At 52.4% G+C, this 17,500-nt stretch overlaps 1 non-coding gene across 1 annotated transcript in view; it reads left to right on the top strand.

The window, feature by feature from the left end:
• The first annotated feature begins 15,939 nt into the window (after positions 1–15,939).
• LOC143243485 (small subunit ribosomal RNA) overlaps positions 15,940–17,500 on the top strand; it is a 1,806-nt gene continuing 245 nt past the window's right edge. The window contains exon 1 of the ribosomal RNA XR_013024610.1: positions 15,940–17,500. This exon is cut by the window's right edge and continues 245 nt beyond it. This is a non-coding gene — a ribosomal RNA (small subunit ribosomal RNA).

The following is a 17,500-nucleotide window of genomic DNA, read 5'->3' as shown; positions in this document are numbered from 1 at the left end:
ATCATTGCTAAGAACAACTTAATAGACTCTGATGGATCACCTGGTGTTGTATAATCAATGCTAAAATGTTTACCACATTTATATTTATATGTCTGGAACATTTTCTAATGTTGGGTGACACACAATTAAAGGGCAATGATAATGCAGTAGAGTTTACAAGAATAAGCAATATTTTGGTCAACTAGTCAGTTTAGTTAAAATAACAATTTTAGGTAGGACTAATTTAGACTGAGTATTTATGTTATAATTATATTAGTTAACAATGTGGTCACAAGGATGAAACTAGAATTGAATGCTGTAAGTCAGTCAACTTAGCCTGAAATTTTGGACATGTTCACACTGAACAATTTGTCTTCGTTCCACTTGTTTAGTACGTCGGTGTAATCAACTCTGGTTTCCACGATTCTATGGTTAGTACAGTACACTTTGAACTTTTCCAGTAAAATTATGTTCTGTTGATGTTTTGTTCGAAATTCTTGACCCAACTTTTGTTCTACGAAACATGCTCACCCTTTATGATACGTGACTGGGCGGTTCATTGTTACAAGCAATCCCACAGTTCCTCTGTGAAACAGTGGTTGGTGAGTGGTGATCACTTGGTACCTATCCTCTTTTCTTTCACTGCTAAATTATCGACGGCTATAGCAGATAGCCCTCGTGCAGTATAGAGCCAAATTCAAACAAACCGATACTCTCTTCAGACAAATATGATAAGATAATGAATTTTTCAAAGTTTTGCTCACTAAAATGGAGAAACTTTGGAATGATGTATCGAAGTTTGCATTCTGAAAGGAAGCACATTTCAAGATTTTCCTTTTAACTTTAATTTTCAGAGTCACAGCATACAGACAACAGTTCGTTTACATATGGTCATATCAATATATTAGCAATCATTGTATCGAACGAAAATGATGTTTGACGATTAATTGTATAATTGTATTGAAGATGAAGAAATACTTTGATACAATAGAAGGGGACAGAGGTAAAGTTTTCAATATTTTACATATTCCATCTTCAGTATACAGAGCAAAATAGAAAGACGTAATTTCTAACTAACTAAATAAAATATATTGCTGAAATTACGATAATGTGAAACTAAAATACACGGAAAGTAAATTACTGACAATAAAACATGCTGTAAATATTTTAAAATGTGCTATTTGAATGAAGACTACATGATATTCGGTGTAGATTAAAGTTGTTTAATGTGGATGGTTTCTTTAAGTGCTAATTCCAGATCAGTGTTATCCATACAAACGATACTTATATTTTAATGTTCGTGTCCTGTTTCTTCACAGTTTTGCTTTATAAATGAAACCCATGACACGGGTCGTACGTCTAGGCGCAGCCGTTGCGAAAAGTGCACGAAAGGTTGGCGGCGGGACCTTCGATTCGTCGTCCCTAGAGGATACGGTCGGCATTTCGAACACCTGCTCCCGCCGAGTACACGCATTGGCCTCGGTACAAGTCGAACAGAGTCTCAGAGCATGTGCCAGCGATTGGGAAATTTAAACACCCGCGCCCGCCGCCTACCGACGGGGGAACCGATTTTCTCGATCTGTTTCGCGCGTGCGTGGTCCAACAGCAGCTTGCTCCAACGGGTCGGACGTCTAGACGCAGCCGTTGCGAAAAGTGCCCGAAAGGTTGGCGGCGGGACCTTCGATTCTTCGTCCCTAGAGGATACGGTCGGCATTTCGAACACCTGCTCCCGCCGAGTACACGCATTGGCCTCGGTACAAGTCGAACAGAGTCTCAGAGCATGTGCCAGCGATTGGGAAATTTAAACACCCGCGCCCGCCGCCTACCGACGGGGGAACCGATTTTCTCGGTCTGTTTCGCGCGTGCGTGTTCTAACAGCCGCTTGCTCCAACGGGTCGGACGTCTAGACGCAGCCGTTGCGAAAAGTGCCCGAAAGGTTGGCGGCGGGACCTTCGATTCGTCGTCCCTAGAGGATACGGTCGGCATTTCGAACACCTGCTCCCGCCGAGTACACGCATTGGCCTCGGTACAAGTCGAACAGAGTCTCAGAGCATGTGCCAGCGAGCGGGAAATTTAAACACCCGCACCCGCCGCCTACCGACGGGGGAACCCATTTTCTCGGCCTCTTTCGCGCGTGCGTGGTCGAACAGCAGCTTGCTCCAACGGGTCGGACGTCTAGACGCAGCCGTTGCAAAAAGTGCCCGAAAGGTTGGCGGCGGGTCCTTCGATTCGTCGTCCCTAGAGGATGTGGACGGCATTTCGATCACCTGCTCCCGCCGAGTACACGCATTGGCCTCGGTACAAGTCGAACAGAGTCTCAGAGCATGTGCCAGCGATTGGGAAATTTAAACACCCGCGCCCGCCGCCTACCGACGGGGGAACCGATTTTCTCGGTCTGTTTCGCGCGTGCGTGGTCCAACAGCAGCTTGCTCCAACGGGTCGGACGTCTAGACGCAGCCGTTGCGAAAAGTGCCCGAAAGGTTGGCGGCGGGTCCTTCGATTCGTCGTCCCTAGAGGATACGGTCGGCATTTCGAACACCTGCTCCCGCCGAGTACACGCATTGGCCTCGGTACAAGTCGAACAGAGTCTCAGAGCATGTGACAGCGATTGGGAAATTTAAACACCCGCGCCCGCCGCCTACCGACGGGGGAACCGATTTTCTCGGTCTGTTTCGCGCGTGCGTGGTCCAACAGCAGCTTGCTCCAACGGGTCGGACGTCTAGACGCAGCCGTTGCGAAAAGTGCCCGAAAGGTTGGCGGCGGGTCCTTCGATTCGTTGTCCCTAGAGGATACGGTCGGCATTTCGAACACCTGCTCCCGCCGAGTACACGCATTGGCCTCGGTACAAGTCGAACAGAGTCTCAGAGCATGTGCCAGGGATTGGGAAATTTAAACACCCGCGCCCGCCGCCTACCGACGGGGGAACCGATTTTCTCGGTATGTTTCGCGCGTGCGTGGTCTAACAGCCGCTTGCTCCAACGGGTCGGACGTCTAGACGCAGCCGTTGCGAAAAGTGCCCGAAAGGTTGGCGGCGGGACCTTCGATTCGTCGTCCCTAGAGGATACGGTCGGCATTTCGAACACCTGCTCCCGCCGAGTACACGCATTGGCCTCGGTACAAGTCGAACAGAGTCTCAGAGCATGTGCCAGCGATTGGGAAATTTAAACACCCGCGCCCGCCGCCTACCGACGGGGGAACCGATTTTCTCGGTCTGTTTCGCGCGTGCGTGGTCTAACAGCCGCTTGCTCCAACGGGTCGGACGTCTAGACGCAGCCGTTGCGAAAAGTGCCCGAAAGGTTGGCGGCGGGACCTTCGATTCGTCGTCCCTAGAGGATACGGTCGGCATTTCGAACACCTGCTCCCGCCGAGTACACGCATTGGCCTCGGTACAAGTCGAACAGAGTCTCAGTCTCAGAGCATGTGCCAGCGAGCGGGAAATTTAAACACCCGCACCCGCCGCCTACCGACGGGGGAACCCATTTTCTCGGCCTCTATCGCGCGTGCGTGGTCGAACAGCAGCTTGCTCCAACGGGTCGGACGTCTAGACGCAGCCGTTGCAAAAAGTGCCCGAAAGGTTGGCGGCGGGTCCTTCGATTCGTCGTCCCTAGAGGATGTGGACGGCATTTCGATCACCTGCTCCCGCCGAGTACACGCATTGGCCTCGGTACAAGTCGAACAGAGTCTCAGAGCATGTACCAGCGATTGGGAAATTTAAACACCCGCGCCCGCCGCCTACCGACGGGGGAATCCATTTTCTCGGGCTGTTTCGCGCGTGCGTGGTCAAACAGCAGCTTTCTCCAACGGGACGTACGTCTAGGCTCAGCCGTTGCGAAAAGTGCCCAAAAGGTTGGCGGCGGTTCCTTCGATTCGTCGTCCCTAGAGGATATCGCCGGCATTTCGATCACCTGCTCCCGCCGAGTGCCCGCAGTTTCTTTGTGCCCTTCGGACAGATACCGGTGGAACACGCTACGACGAGTTCGACGGTACTTAGGGTAGCCACGCGGAACTCTCCCGCATAAGCTCTCGCCTTTACCGCACATAGAAAGGCCGTACTATTGAGTAGTGATGGCATTAAATGTAGTTTCCTTCTATATATATAGGGGACTGGTGAGGCTTGACTGTCATCGACGATGGACGTAGCGTAAGCGTTATCGGCATGTCACCGAACAGAGGGTAGCCACGCGGAACTCTCCCGCATAAGCTTTCGCCTTTACCGCACATAGAAAAGCCGTACTTTTGAGTAGTGATGGCATTAAATGTAGTTTCCTTCTATATATATAGGGGACTGGTGAGCTTGACTGGAATCGACGATGGACGTAGCGTAAGCGTTATCGGCATGTCAGCAGGCTGTTGGCGGCAGGACTGTCGATTCGACTACCGGCACCCGCCGCCTACCGAGGTTATCGTCGGCATTTCGATTACCTGCTCCCGCCGAGTTCCCCAGTTTCTTTCTGCCCTTCGGACAGATAGGCGGTGGAACACGCTACGACGAGTTCGACGGTACTTAGGTAGCCACGCGGAACTCTCCCGCATAAGCTCTCGCCTTTACCGCACATAGAAAAGCCGTACTTTTGAGTAGTGATGGCATTAAATGTAGTTTCCTTCTATATATAGGGGACTGGTGAGCTTGACTGGAATCGACGATGGACGTGGCGTAAGCGTTATCGGCATGTCAGCAGGCTGTTGGCGGCAGGACTGTCGATTCGACTACCGGCACCCGCCGCCTACCGAGGTTATCGTCGGCATTTCGATTACCGGCTCCCGCCGAGTTCCCGCAGTTTCTTTCTGCCCTTCGGACAGATAGGCGGTGGAACACGCTACGACGAGTTCGACGGTACTTAGGGTAGCCACGCGGAACTCTCCCGCATAAGCTCTCGCCTTTACCGCACATAGAAAAGCCGTACTTTTGAGTAGTGATGGCATTAAATGTAGTTTCCTTCTATATATAGGGGACTGGTGAGGCTTGACTGGAATCGACGATGGACGTGGCGTAAGCGTTATCGGCATGTCAGCAGGCTGTTGGCGGCAGGACTGTCGATTCGACTACCGGCACCCGCCGCCTACCGAGGTTATCGTCGGCATTTCGATTACCGGCTCCCGCCGAGTTCCCGCAGTTTCTTTCTGCCCTTCGGACAGATAGGCGGTGGAACACGCTACGACGAGTTCGACGGTACTTAGGTAGCCACGCGGAACTCTCCCGCATAAGCTCTCGCCTTTACCGCACATAGAAAAGCCGTACTTTTGAGTAGTGATGGCATTAAATGTAGTTTCCTTCTATATATAGGGGACTGGTGAGGCTTGACTGGAATCGACGATGGACGTGGCGTAAGCGTTATCGGCATGTCAGCAGGCTGTTGGCGGCAGGACTGTCGATTCGACTACCGGCACCCGCCGCCTACCGAGGTTATCGTCGGCATTTCGATTACCGGCTCCCGCCGAGTTCCCGCAGTTTCTTTCTGCCCTTCGGACAGATAGGCGGTGGAACACGCTACGACGAGTTCGACGGTACTTAGGGTAGCCACGCGGAACTCTCCCGCATAAGCTCTCGCCTTTACCGCACATAGAAAAGCCGTACTTTTGAGTAGTGATGGCATTAAATGTAGTTTCCTTCTATATATAGGGGACTGGTGAGGCTTGACTGGAATCGACGATGGACGTGGCGTAAGCGTTATCGGCATGTCAGCAGGCTGTTGGCGGCAGGACTGTCGATTCGACTACCGGCACCCGCCGCCTACCGAGGTTATCGTCGGCATTTCGATTACCGGCTCCCGCCGAGTTCCCGCAGTTTCTTTCTGCCCTTCGGACAGATAGGCGGTGGAACACGCTACGACGAGTTCGACGGTACTTCGGGTACCCACGCGGAACTCTCCCGCATAAGCTCTCGCCTTTACCGCACATAGAAAAGCCGTACTTTTGAGTAGTGATGGCATTAAATGTAGTTTCCTTCTATATATATAGGGGACTGGTGAGGCTTGACTGGAATCGACGATGGACGTGGCGTAAGCGTTATCGGCATGTCAGCAGGCTGTTGGCGGCAGGACTGTCGATTCGACTACCGGCACCCGCCGCCTACCGAGGTTATCGTCGGCATTTCGATTACCGGCTCCCGCCGAGTTCCCGCAGTTTCTTTCTGCCCTTCGGACAGATTGGCCGTGGAACACGCTACGACGAGTTCGACGGTACTTCGGGTACCCACGCGGAACTCTCCCGCATAAGCTCTCGCCTTTACCGCACATAGAAAAGCCGTACTTTTGAGTAGTGATGGCATTAAATGTAGTTTCCTTCTATATATAGGGGACTGGTGAGGCTTGACTGGAATCGACGATGGACGTGGCGTAAGCGTTATCGGCATGTCAGCAGGCTGTTGGCGGCAGGACTGTCGATTCGACTACCGGCACCCGCCGCCTACCGAGGTTATCGTCGGCATTTCGATTACCGGCTCCCGCCGAGTTCCCGCAGTTTCTTTCTGCCCTTCGGACAGATTGGCGGTGGAACACGCTACGACGAGTTCGACGGTACTTCGGGTACCCACGCGGAACTCTCCCGCATAAGCTCTCGCCTTTACCGCACATAGAAAAGCCGTACTTTGAGTAGTGATGGCATTAAATGTAGTTTCCTTCTATATATAGGGGACTGGTGAGGCTTGACTGGAATCGACGATGGACGTGGCGTAAGCGTTATCGGCATGTCAGCAGGCTGTTGGCGGCAGGACTGTCGATTCGACTACCGGCACCCGCCGCCTACCGAGGTTATCGTCGGCATTTCGATTACCGGCTCCCGCCGAGTTCCCGCAGTTTCTTTCTGCCCTTCGGACAGATAGGCGGTGGAACACGCTACGACGAGTTCGACGGTACTTCGGGTACCCACGCGGAACTCTCCCGCATAAGCTCTCGCCTTTACCGCACATAGAAAAGCCGTACTTTTGAGTAGTGATGGCATTAAATGTAGTTTCCTTCTATATATAGGGGACTGGTGAGGCTTGACTGGAATCGACGATGGACGTGGCGTAAGCGTTATCGGCATGTCAGCAGGCTGTTGGCGGCAGGACTGTCGATTCGACTACCGGCACCCGCCGCCTACCGAGGTTATCGTCGGCATTTCGATTACCGGCTCCCGCCGAGTTCCCGCAGTTTCTTTCTGCCCTTCGGACAGATTGGCGGTGGAACACGCTACGACGAGTTCGACGGTACTTCGGGTACCCACGCGGAACTCTCCCGCATAAGCTCTCGCCTTTACCGCACATAGAAAAGCCGTACTTTTGAGTAGTGATGGCATTAAATGTAGTTTCCTTCTATATATAGGGGACTGGTGAGGCTTGACTGGAATCGACGATGGACGTGGCGTAAGCGTTATCGGCATGTCAGCAGGCTGTTGGCGGCAGGACTGTCGATTCGACTACCGGCACCCGCCGCCTACCGAGGTTATCGTCGGCATTTCGATTACCGGCTCCCGCCGAGTTCCCGCAGTTTCTTTCTGCCCTTCGGACAGATTGGCGGTGGAACACGCTACGACGAGTTCGACGGCACTTAGGGTAGCCACGCGGAACTCTCCCGCATAAGCTCTCGCCTTTACCGCACATAGAAAAGCCGTACTTTTGAGTAGTGATGGCATTAAATGTAGTTTCCTTCTATATATAAAGGGGACTGGTGAGCTTGACTGGAATCGACGATGGACGTGGCGTAAGCGTTATCGGCATGACACCAGTCTGTTGGCGGCAGGACTGTCGATTCGACTACCGGCACCCGCCGCCTACCGAGGTTATCGTCGGCATTTCGATTACCGGCTCCCGCCGAGTTCCCGCAGTTTCTTTCTGCCCTTCGGACAGATTGGCGGTGGAACACGCTACGACGAGTTCGACGGCACTTAGGGTAGCCACGCGGAACTCTCCCGCATAAGCTCTCGCCTTTACCGCACATAGAAAAGCCGTACTTTTGAGTAGTGATGGCATTAAATGTAGTTTCCTTCTATATATAAGGGGGACTGGTGAGGCTTGACTGGAATCGACGATGGACGTGGCGTAAGCGTTATCGGCATGTCAGCAGGCTGTTGGCGGCAGGACTGTCGATTCGACTACCGGCACCCGCCGCCTACCGAGGTTATCGTCGGCATTTCGATTACCGGCTCCCGCCGAGTTCCCGCAGTTTCTTTCTGCCCTTCGGACAGATTGGCGGTGGAACACGCTACGACGAGTTCGACGGTACTTCGGGTACCCACGCGGAACTCTCCCGCATAAGCTCTCGCCTTTACCGCACATAGAAAAGCCGTACTTTTGAGTAGTGATGGCATTAAATGTAGTTTCCTTCTATATATAGGGGACTGGTGAGCTTGACTGGAATCGACGATGGACGTGGCGTAAGCGTTATCGGCATGTCAGCAGGCTGTTGGCGGCAGGACTGTCGATTCGACTACCGGCACCCGCCGCCTACCGAGGTTATCGTCGGCATTTCGATTACCGGCTCCCGCCGAGTTCCCGCAGTTTCTTTCTGCCCTTCGGACAGATTGGCCGTGGAACACGCTACGACGAGTTCGACGGTACTTCGGGTACCCACGCGGAACTCTCCCGCATAAGCTCTCGCCTTTACCGCACATAGAAAAGCCGTACTTTTGAGTAGTGATGGCATTAAATGTAGTTTCCTTCTATATATAGGGGACTGGTGAGCTTGACTGGAATCGACGATGGACGTGGCGTAAGCGTTATCGGCATGTCAGCAGGCTGTTGGCGGCAGGACTGTCGATTCGACTACCGGCACCCGCCGCCTACCGAGGTTATCGTCGGCATTTCGATTACCGGCTCCCGCCGAGTTCCCGCAGTTTCTTTCTGCCCTTCGGACAGATTGGCCGTGGAACACGCTACGACGAGTTCGACGGTACTTCGGGTACCCACGCGGAACTCTCCCGCATAAGCTCTCGCCTTTACCGCACATAGAAAAGTACTTTTGAGTAGTGATGGCATTAAATGTAGTTTCCTTCTATATATATAGGGGACTGGTGAGGCTTGACTGGAATCGACGATGGACGTGGCGTAAGCGTTATCGGCATGTCAGCAGGCTGTTGGCGGCAGGACTGTCGATTCGACTACCGGCACCCGCCGCCTACCGAGGTTATCGTCGGCATTTCGATTACCGGCTCCCGCCGAGTTCCCGCAGTTTCTTTCTGCCCTTCGGACAGATAGGCGGTGGAACACGCTACGACGAGTTCGACGGTACTTCGGGTACCCACGCGGAACTCTCCCGCATAAGCTCTCGCCTTTACCGCACATAGAAAAGCCGTACTTTTGAGTAGTGATGGCATTAAATGTAGTTTCCTTCTATATATATAGGGACTGGTGAGGCTTGACTGGAATCGACGATGGACGTGGCGTAAGCGTTATCGGCATGACACCAGTCTGTTGGCGGCAGGACTGTCGATTCGACTACCGGCACCCGCCGCCTATCGAGGTTATCGTCGGCATTTCGATTACCGGCTCCCGCCGAGTTCCCGCAGTTTCTTTCTGCCCTTCGGACAGATAGGCGGTGGAACACGCTACGACGAGTTCGACGGCACTTAGGGTAGCCACGCGGAACTCTCCCGCATAAGCTCTCGCCTTTACCGCACATAGAAAAGCCGTACTTTTGAGTAGTGATGGCATTAAATGTAGTTTCCTTCTATATATAGGGGACTGGTGAGGCTTGACTGGAATCGACGATGGACGTAGCGTAAGCGTTATCGGCATGTTCAAACGTTGCCGCCGACTAACCCCAATGGCCTCATTGCCTCTAGGAGAGATTCGCGATCGATCACGCGACGCGTCCGTTGGCGGGGTTGTGGAGGACGATGCGGACACTACCCGGTAGTTTTAGGACGTTACGTGTACCTTTTCGCTCAAAACTGAGGACCAATTTGACGCAACTCAGGGTTGCGATGCGGAACTTGCCCGCATAGGCTCTCGCCTTTTACCGCACTTTCAAAAGCCGTACTAATGGGTTCTGATGGCATTAAATGTAGTTTCCTTCTATATATAGGGAGCATAGTCTGTCTGAGACGGACTTCAAAGGGAGGACGGCTTTAAGAAATTTTCTCCCATATAGAGTGATGCCAAAGACGGCATGGATGTGAGGCGAGTTCGGTGAAATTTGGAAAGTGGGAGGAAATGGCAAAATCAGTTTGATAGTTAGAAACGTTGTTTTCAGCGTTCATTTTCACCACTTTTCACTCAAAACTGAGGACCAATTTGACGCAACTCAGGGTTGCGATGCGGAACTTGCCCGCATAGGCTCTCGCCGTTTACCGCACTTTCAAATGCCGTACTAATGGGTTCTGATGGCATTAAATGTAGTTTCCTTCTCTATATAGGGGGCATAGTCTGTCTGAGACGGACCTGAAAGGGAGTACGACTTTAAGAAATTTTCTCCCGTATAGAGTGATGCCAAAGACGGCATGGATGTGAGGAGAGTTCGGTGAAATTTGGAAAGTGGGAGGAAATGGCAAAATCAGTTTGATAGTTAGAAACGTTGTTTTCAGCGTTCATTTTCACCACTTTTCACTCAAAACTGAGGACCAATTTGACGCAACTCAGGGTTGCGATGCGGAACTTGCCCGCATAGGCTCTCGCCTTTTACCGCACTTTCAAAAGCCGTACTAATGGGTTCTGATGGCATTAAATGTAGTTTCCTTCTATATATAGGGAGCATAGTCTGTCTGAGACGGACTTCAAAGGGAGGACGGCTTTAAGAAATTTTCTCCCGTATAGTGTGATGCCAAAGACGGCATGGATGTGAGGCGAGTTCGGTGAAATTTGGGAAGTGGGAGGAAATGGCAAAATCAGTTTGATAGTTAGAAACGTTGTTTTCAGCGTTCATTTTCACCACTTTTCACTCAAAACTCAGGACCAATTTGACGCAACTCAGGGTTGCGATGCGGAACTTGCCCGCATAGGCTCTCGCCGTTTACCGCACTTTCAAATGCCGTACTAATGGGTTCTGATGGCATTAAATGTAGTTTCCTTCTCTATATAGGGGGCATAGTCTGTCTGAGACGGACCTGAAAGGGAGTACGACTTTAAGAAATTTTCTCCCGTATAGAGTGATGCCAAAGACGGCATGGATGTGAGGAGAGTTCGGTGAAATTTGGAAAGTGGGAGGAAATGGCAAAATCAGTTTGATAGTTAGAAACGTTGTTTTCAGCGTTCATTTTCACCACTTTTCACTCAAAACTGAGGACCAATTTGACGCAACTCAGGGTTGCGATGCGGAACTTGCCCGCATAGGTTCTCGCCTTTTACCGCACTTTGAAATGCCGTACTAATGGGTTCTGATGGCATTAAATGTAGTTTCCTTCTCTATATAGGGGCATAGTCTGTCTGAGACGGACCTGAAAGGGAGTACGACTTTAAGAAATTTTCTCCCGTATAGAGTGATGCCAAAGACGGCATGGATGTGAGGAGAGTTCGGTGAAATTTGGAAAGTGGGAGGAAATGGCAAAATCAGTTTGATAGTTAGAAACGTTGTTTTTCAGCGTTCATTTTCACCACTTTTCACTCAAAACTGAGGACCAATTTGACGCAACTCAGGGTAGCGATGCGGAACTATTCCGCTTGGTCCCTTGCCTTTACCGCACTTTCAAATGCCGTACTAATGGGTTCTGATGGCATTAAATTTAGTTTCCTTCTCTATATAGGGGCATAGTCTGTCTGAGACAGGATTGTAACATTGTGTTAAGCCTCCTCTCACCTTTTAACCCGGCGTGCCCGGGACCTGTGGGCTGGTCACGGCCCGTTTCCACACAGGTGGTGAGTACTAGCGAAAACGACTGCCGATAGTGTTAAGAAATGGCCGAACAAAGAATGTAAGAGGCCGAGAGATATTGAATGAACGAACGTAATGGTGGATTGAAACAATATATTGGAGCGAAAAGAATGTTGCGAGAAGTGATGGTTTTAAGAACACTGTGCGGCGTTTTCCTAGTAAGTTTGTCGTTCTACCCGTCTCGGTGGATTCGGCACCACCTGTAACGGTGGTTTTTGACGTGCCTCGGTGGAAGAGGTTACTGTCGTAAAATATATGGGTAGCTGTTTCCCGTTCCCTCTCGGTCCGTGCGGGGATAAAAGCAGTACGTGCGTTCGACCGCACGCCTACGAGTTAATCCGAGCGATTAGCCGGTCTCAGTCAGAGACACACGGGATGCTGGACCCGCAGCGTGCTCTGCACGAGTCGTTGAATTTCAGCTTGTCAAACCAAGGGTCCGAGCGGCCCTTCCCTTTCACGGGGCATGTTATTTACGGTGACTGTTTCCCTTTCCCTCTCGTTCCGAGCGGGGATAAAAGCAGTACGTGCGTTCGACCGCACGCCTACGAGTTAATCCGAGCGATTAGCCGGTCTCAGTCAGAGACACACGGGATGCTGGACCCGCAGCGTGCTCTGCACGAGTCGTTGAATTTCAGCTTGTCAATCCAAGGGTCGAGAGCGGCCCTTCCCTTTCACGAGCGGCCCTTCCCTTTCACGGGGCATGTTATTTACGGTGACTGTTTCCCTTTCCCTCTCGGTCCGAGCGGGGATAAAAGCAGTACGTGCGTTCGACCGCACGGCTACGAGTTAATCCGAGCGATTAGCCGGTCTCATTTGGAGACACACGGGATGCTGGACCCGCAGCGTGCTCTGCACGAGTCGTTGATTTTCAGCTTGTCAAACCAAGGGTCCGAGCGGCCCTTCCCATTCACGGGGCAAGTCAATAACGGTGACTGTTTCCCTTTCCCTCTCGGTCCGAGCGGGGATAAAAGCAGTACGTGCGTTCGACCGCACCCCTACGTGTTAATCCGAGCGATTAGCCGGTCTCAGTCAGAGACACACGGGATGCTGGACCCGCAGCGTGCTCTGCACGAGTCGTTGAATTTCAGCATGTCAAACCAAGGGTCCGAGCGGCTCTTCCCTTTCACGGGGCAAGTCAATAACGGTGACTGTTTCCCTTTCCCTCTCGGTCCGAGCGGGGATAAAAGCAGTACGTGCGTTCGACCGCACCCCTACGTGTTAATCCGAGCGATTAGCCGGTCTCAGTCAGAGACACACGGGATGCTGGACCCGCAGCGTGCTCTGCACGAGTCGTTGAATTTCAGCATGTCAAACCAAGGGTCCGAGCGGCTCTTCCCTTTCACGGGGCAAGTCAATAACGGTGACTGTTTCCCTTTCCCTCTCGGTCCGAGCGGGGATAAAAGCAGTACGTGCGTTCGACCGCACCCCTACGTGTTAATCCGAGCGATTAGCCGGTCTCAGTCAGAGACACACGGGATGCTGGACCCGCAGCGTGCTCTGCACGAGTCGTTGAATTTCAGCTTGTCAAACCAAGGGTCCGAGCGGCCCTTCCCTTTCACGGGGCATGTTATTTACGGTGACTGTTTCCCTTTCCTCTCGGTCCGAGCGGGGATAAAAGCAGTACGTGCGTTCGACCGCACGCCTACGAGTTAATCCGAGCGATTAGCCGGTCTCAGTCAGAGACACACGGGATGCTGGACCCGCAGCGTGCTCTGCACGAGTCGTTGAATTTCAGCTTGTCAAACCAAGGGTCCGAGCGGCCCTTCCCTTTCACGGGGCATGTTATTTACGGTGACTGTTTCCCTTTCCCTCTCGGTCCGAGCGGGGATAAAGCAGTACGTGCGTTCGACCGCACGCCTACGAGTTAATCCGAGCGATTAGCCGGTCTCAGTCAGAGACACACGGGATGCTGGACCCGCAGCGTGCTCTGCACGAGCCGTTGAATTTCAGCATGTCAAACCAAGGGTCCGAGCGGCTCTTCCCTTTCACGGGGCACGTGAACAACGGTGACTGTTTCCCTTTCCCTCTCGGTCCGAGCGGGGATAAAAGCAGTACGTGCGTTCGACCGCACGCCTACGAGTTAATCCGAGCGATTAGCCGGTCTCAGTCAGAGACACACGGGATGCTGGACCCGCAGCGTGCTCTGCACGAGTCGTTGAATTTCAGCTTGTCAAACCAAGGGTCCGAGCGGCCCTTCCCTTTCACGGGGCATGTTATTTACGGTGACTGTTTCCCTTTCCCTCTCGGTCCGAGCGGGGATAAAAGCAGTACGTGCGTTCGACCGCACGCCTACGAGTTAATCCGAGCGATTAGCCGGTCTCAGTCAGAGACACACGGGATGCTGGACCCGCAGCGTGCTCTGCACGAGCCGTTGAATTTCAGCATGTCAAACCATGGGTCCGAGCGGCTCTTCCCTTTCACGGGGCACGTCAATATCGGTGACTGTTTCCCTTTCCCTCTCGGTCCGAGCGGGGATAAAAGCAGTACGTGCGTTCGACCGCACGCCTACGAGTTAATCCGAGCGATTAGCCGGTCTCAGTCAGAGACACACGGGATGCTGGACCCGCAGCGTGCTCTGCACGAGCCGTTGAATTTCAGCATGTCAAACCAAGGGTCCGAGCGGCTCTTCCCTTTCACGGGGCACGTGAACAACGGTGACTGTTTCCCTTTCCCTCTCGGTCCGAGCGGGGATAAAAGCAGTACGTGCGTTCGACCGCACGCCTACGTGTTAATCCGAGCGATTAGCCGGTCTCAGTCAGAGACACACGGGATGCTGGACCCGCAGCGTGCTCTGCACGAGCCGTTGAATTTCAGCATGTCAAACCAAGGGTCCGAGCGGCTCTTCCCTTTCACGGGGCACGTGAACAACGGTGACTGTTTCCCTTCCCTCTCGGTCCGAGCGGGGATAAAAGCAGTACGTGCGTTCGACCGCACGCCTACGAGTTAATCCGAGCGATTAGCCGGTCTCAGTCAGAGACACACGGGATGCTGGACCCGCAGCGTGCTCTGCACGAGTCGTTGAATTTCAGCTTGTCAAACCAAGGGTCCGAGCGGCCCTTCCCTTTCACGGGGCATGTTATTTACGGTGACTGTTTCCCTTTCCCTCTCGGTCCGAGCGGGGATAAAAGCAGTACGTGCGTTCGACCGCACGGCTACGAGTTAATCCGAGCGATTAGCCGGTCTCAGTCTCATTAAGAGACACACGGGATGCTGGACCCGCAGCGTGCTCTGCACGAGCCGTTGAATTTCAGCATGTCAAACCAAGGGTCCGAGCGGCTCTTCCCTTTCACGGGGCACGTGAACAACGGTGACTGTTTCCCTTTCCCTCTCTGTCCGAGTGGGGATAAAAGCAGTACGTGCGTTCGACCGCACCCCTACGTGTTAATCCGAGCGATTAGCCGGTCTCAGTCAGAGACACACGGGATGCTGGACCCGCAGGGTGCTCTGCACGAGCCGTTGAATTTCAGCATGTCAAACCAAGGGTCCGAGCGGCTCTTCCCTTTCACGGGGCACGTGAACAACGGTGACTGTTTCCCTATCCCTCTCGGTCCGAGCGGGGATAAAAGCAGTACGTGCGTTCGACCGCACGCCTACGAGTTAATCCGAGCGATTAGCCGGTCTCAGTCAGAGACACAAGGGATGCTGGACCCGCAGCGTGCTCTGCACGAGCCGTTGAATTTCAGCTTGTCAAACCAAGGGTCCGAGCGCCCCTTCCCTTTCACGGGGCACGTCAATAACGGTGACTGTTTCCCTTTCCCTCTCGGTCCGAGCGGGGATAAAAGCAGTACGTGCGTTCGACCGCACGCGTACGAGTTAATCCGAGCGATTAACGATTGTCTTTTGTTACGAAAGACGTTCTGTTCCCACTGCTGATGCGACGAGTTTCGGGTAACCATGCCGAGACATCGGAATATGCATCATTTTCGATATAGCTTAGTGTGGGTTGAGCTGTCCTCCGAAGGTCGGTTCTTCCTGATACGCCCTAGTTTGTTTCGTTTTATCGGAACTGTTGTTTTGGAGAACTCGTACTCTAGAGTGTGTAAGAGGTCTGTCTCGTGATTGGTGACACGAAGTAGACAGAGAACGGCAGGCGTGTATCTAGCCACGCGTCTGCCGATTCGAGAGTGGTGTTTCTACTCGCCGTTGGAGCGGGTGGCTTGCACCGAACGAGAAAAGATACCTGGTTGATCCTGCCAGTAGTCATATGCTTGTCTCAAAGATTAAGCCATGCATGTCTAAGTACATGCCGAAATAAGGTGAAACCGCGAATGGCTCATTATCCAGCCGTTGTTCCTTAGATCGTACTTTCCTACTTGGATAACTGTGGTAATTCTAGAGCTAATACATGCAACAAAGCTCCGACCTCACGGGACGAGCGCATTTATTAGACCAAGACCAATCGGACCTCGGTCCGCAAATGATGGTGACTCTGGATAACTTTTGGCTGATCGCACGGTCTAGCACCGGCGACGCATCTTTCAAGTGTCTGCCTTATCAACTGTCGATGGTAGGTTATGCGCCTACCATGGTCGTAACGGGTAACGGGGAATCAGGGTTCGATTCCGGAGAGGGAGCCTGAGAAACGGCTACCACATCCAAGGAAGGCAGCAGGCGCGCAAATTACCCACTCCCAGAACGGGGAGGTAGTGACGAAAAATAACGATACGGGACTCTATCGAGGCCCCGTAATTGGAATGAGTACACTCTAAATCCTTTAACGAGGATCTATTGGAGGGCAAGTCTGGTGCCAGCAGCCGCGGTAATTCCAGCTCCAATAGCGTATATTAAAGTTGTTGCGGTTAAAAAGCTCGTAGTTGGATCTCAGTTCTAGACAGGGGGTCCGCTTTGGCGGTTACTTCCTGGCCTAAACATCCTGCCGGTTTTCCCTCGGTGCCCTTGATTGAGTGTCTTGGGTGGCCGGCAAGTTTACTTTGAAAAATTAGAGTGCTCAAAGCAGGCGAAACGCCTGAATAATGGTGCATGGAATAATGGAATAGGACCTCGGTTCTATTTTGTTGGTTTTCGGAACACGAGGTAATGATTAAGAGGGACAGACGGGGCATTCGTATTGCGACGCTAGAGGTGAAATTCTTGGACCGTCGCAAGACGAACTACTGCGAAAGCATTTGCCAAGAATGTTTTCATTAATCAAGAACGAAAGTTAGAGGTTCGAAGGCGATCAGATACCGCCCTAGTTCTAACCATAAACGATGCCAACCAGCGATCCGCCTGAGTTCCTCAAACGACTCGGCGGGCAGCTTCCGGGAAACCAAAGTGTTTGGGTTCCGGGGGAAGTATGGTTGCAAAGCTGAAACTTAAAGGAATTGACGGAAGGGCACCACCAGGAGTGGAGCCTGCGGCTTAATTTGACTCAACACGGGAAACTCACCCGGCCCGGACACTGGAAGGATTGACAGATTAAGAGCTCTTTCTTGATTCAGTGGGTGGTGGTGCATGGCCGTTCTTAGTTGGTGGAGCGATTTGTCTGGTTAATTCCGATAACGAACGAGACTCTAGCCTATTAAATAGACGACTGATCACACGTGTCGGTCGATCTTCTTAGAGGGACAAGCGGCGTTTAGCCGCACGAGACAGAGCAATAACAGGTCTGTGATGCCCTTAGATGTCCGGGGCCGCACGCGCGCTACACTGAAGGAATCAGCGTGTGATTGCCCCTGTCCGGTAGGACTGGGTAACCCGTTGAACCTCCTTCGTGATAGGGATAGGGGCTTGTAATT

Source organism: Tachypleus tridentatus, unplaced genomic scaffold, assembly GCF_004210375.1.
Source record: "Tachypleus tridentatus isolate NWPU-2018 unplaced genomic scaffold, ASM421037v1 Hic_cluster_2, whole genome shotgun sequence".
NCBI classification, from domain to species: domain Eukaryota; kingdom Metazoa; phylum Arthropoda; class Merostomata; order Xiphosura; family Limulidae; genus Tachypleus; species Tachypleus tridentatus.
This window is presented reverse-complemented; position numbering and strand designations above follow the sequence as displayed.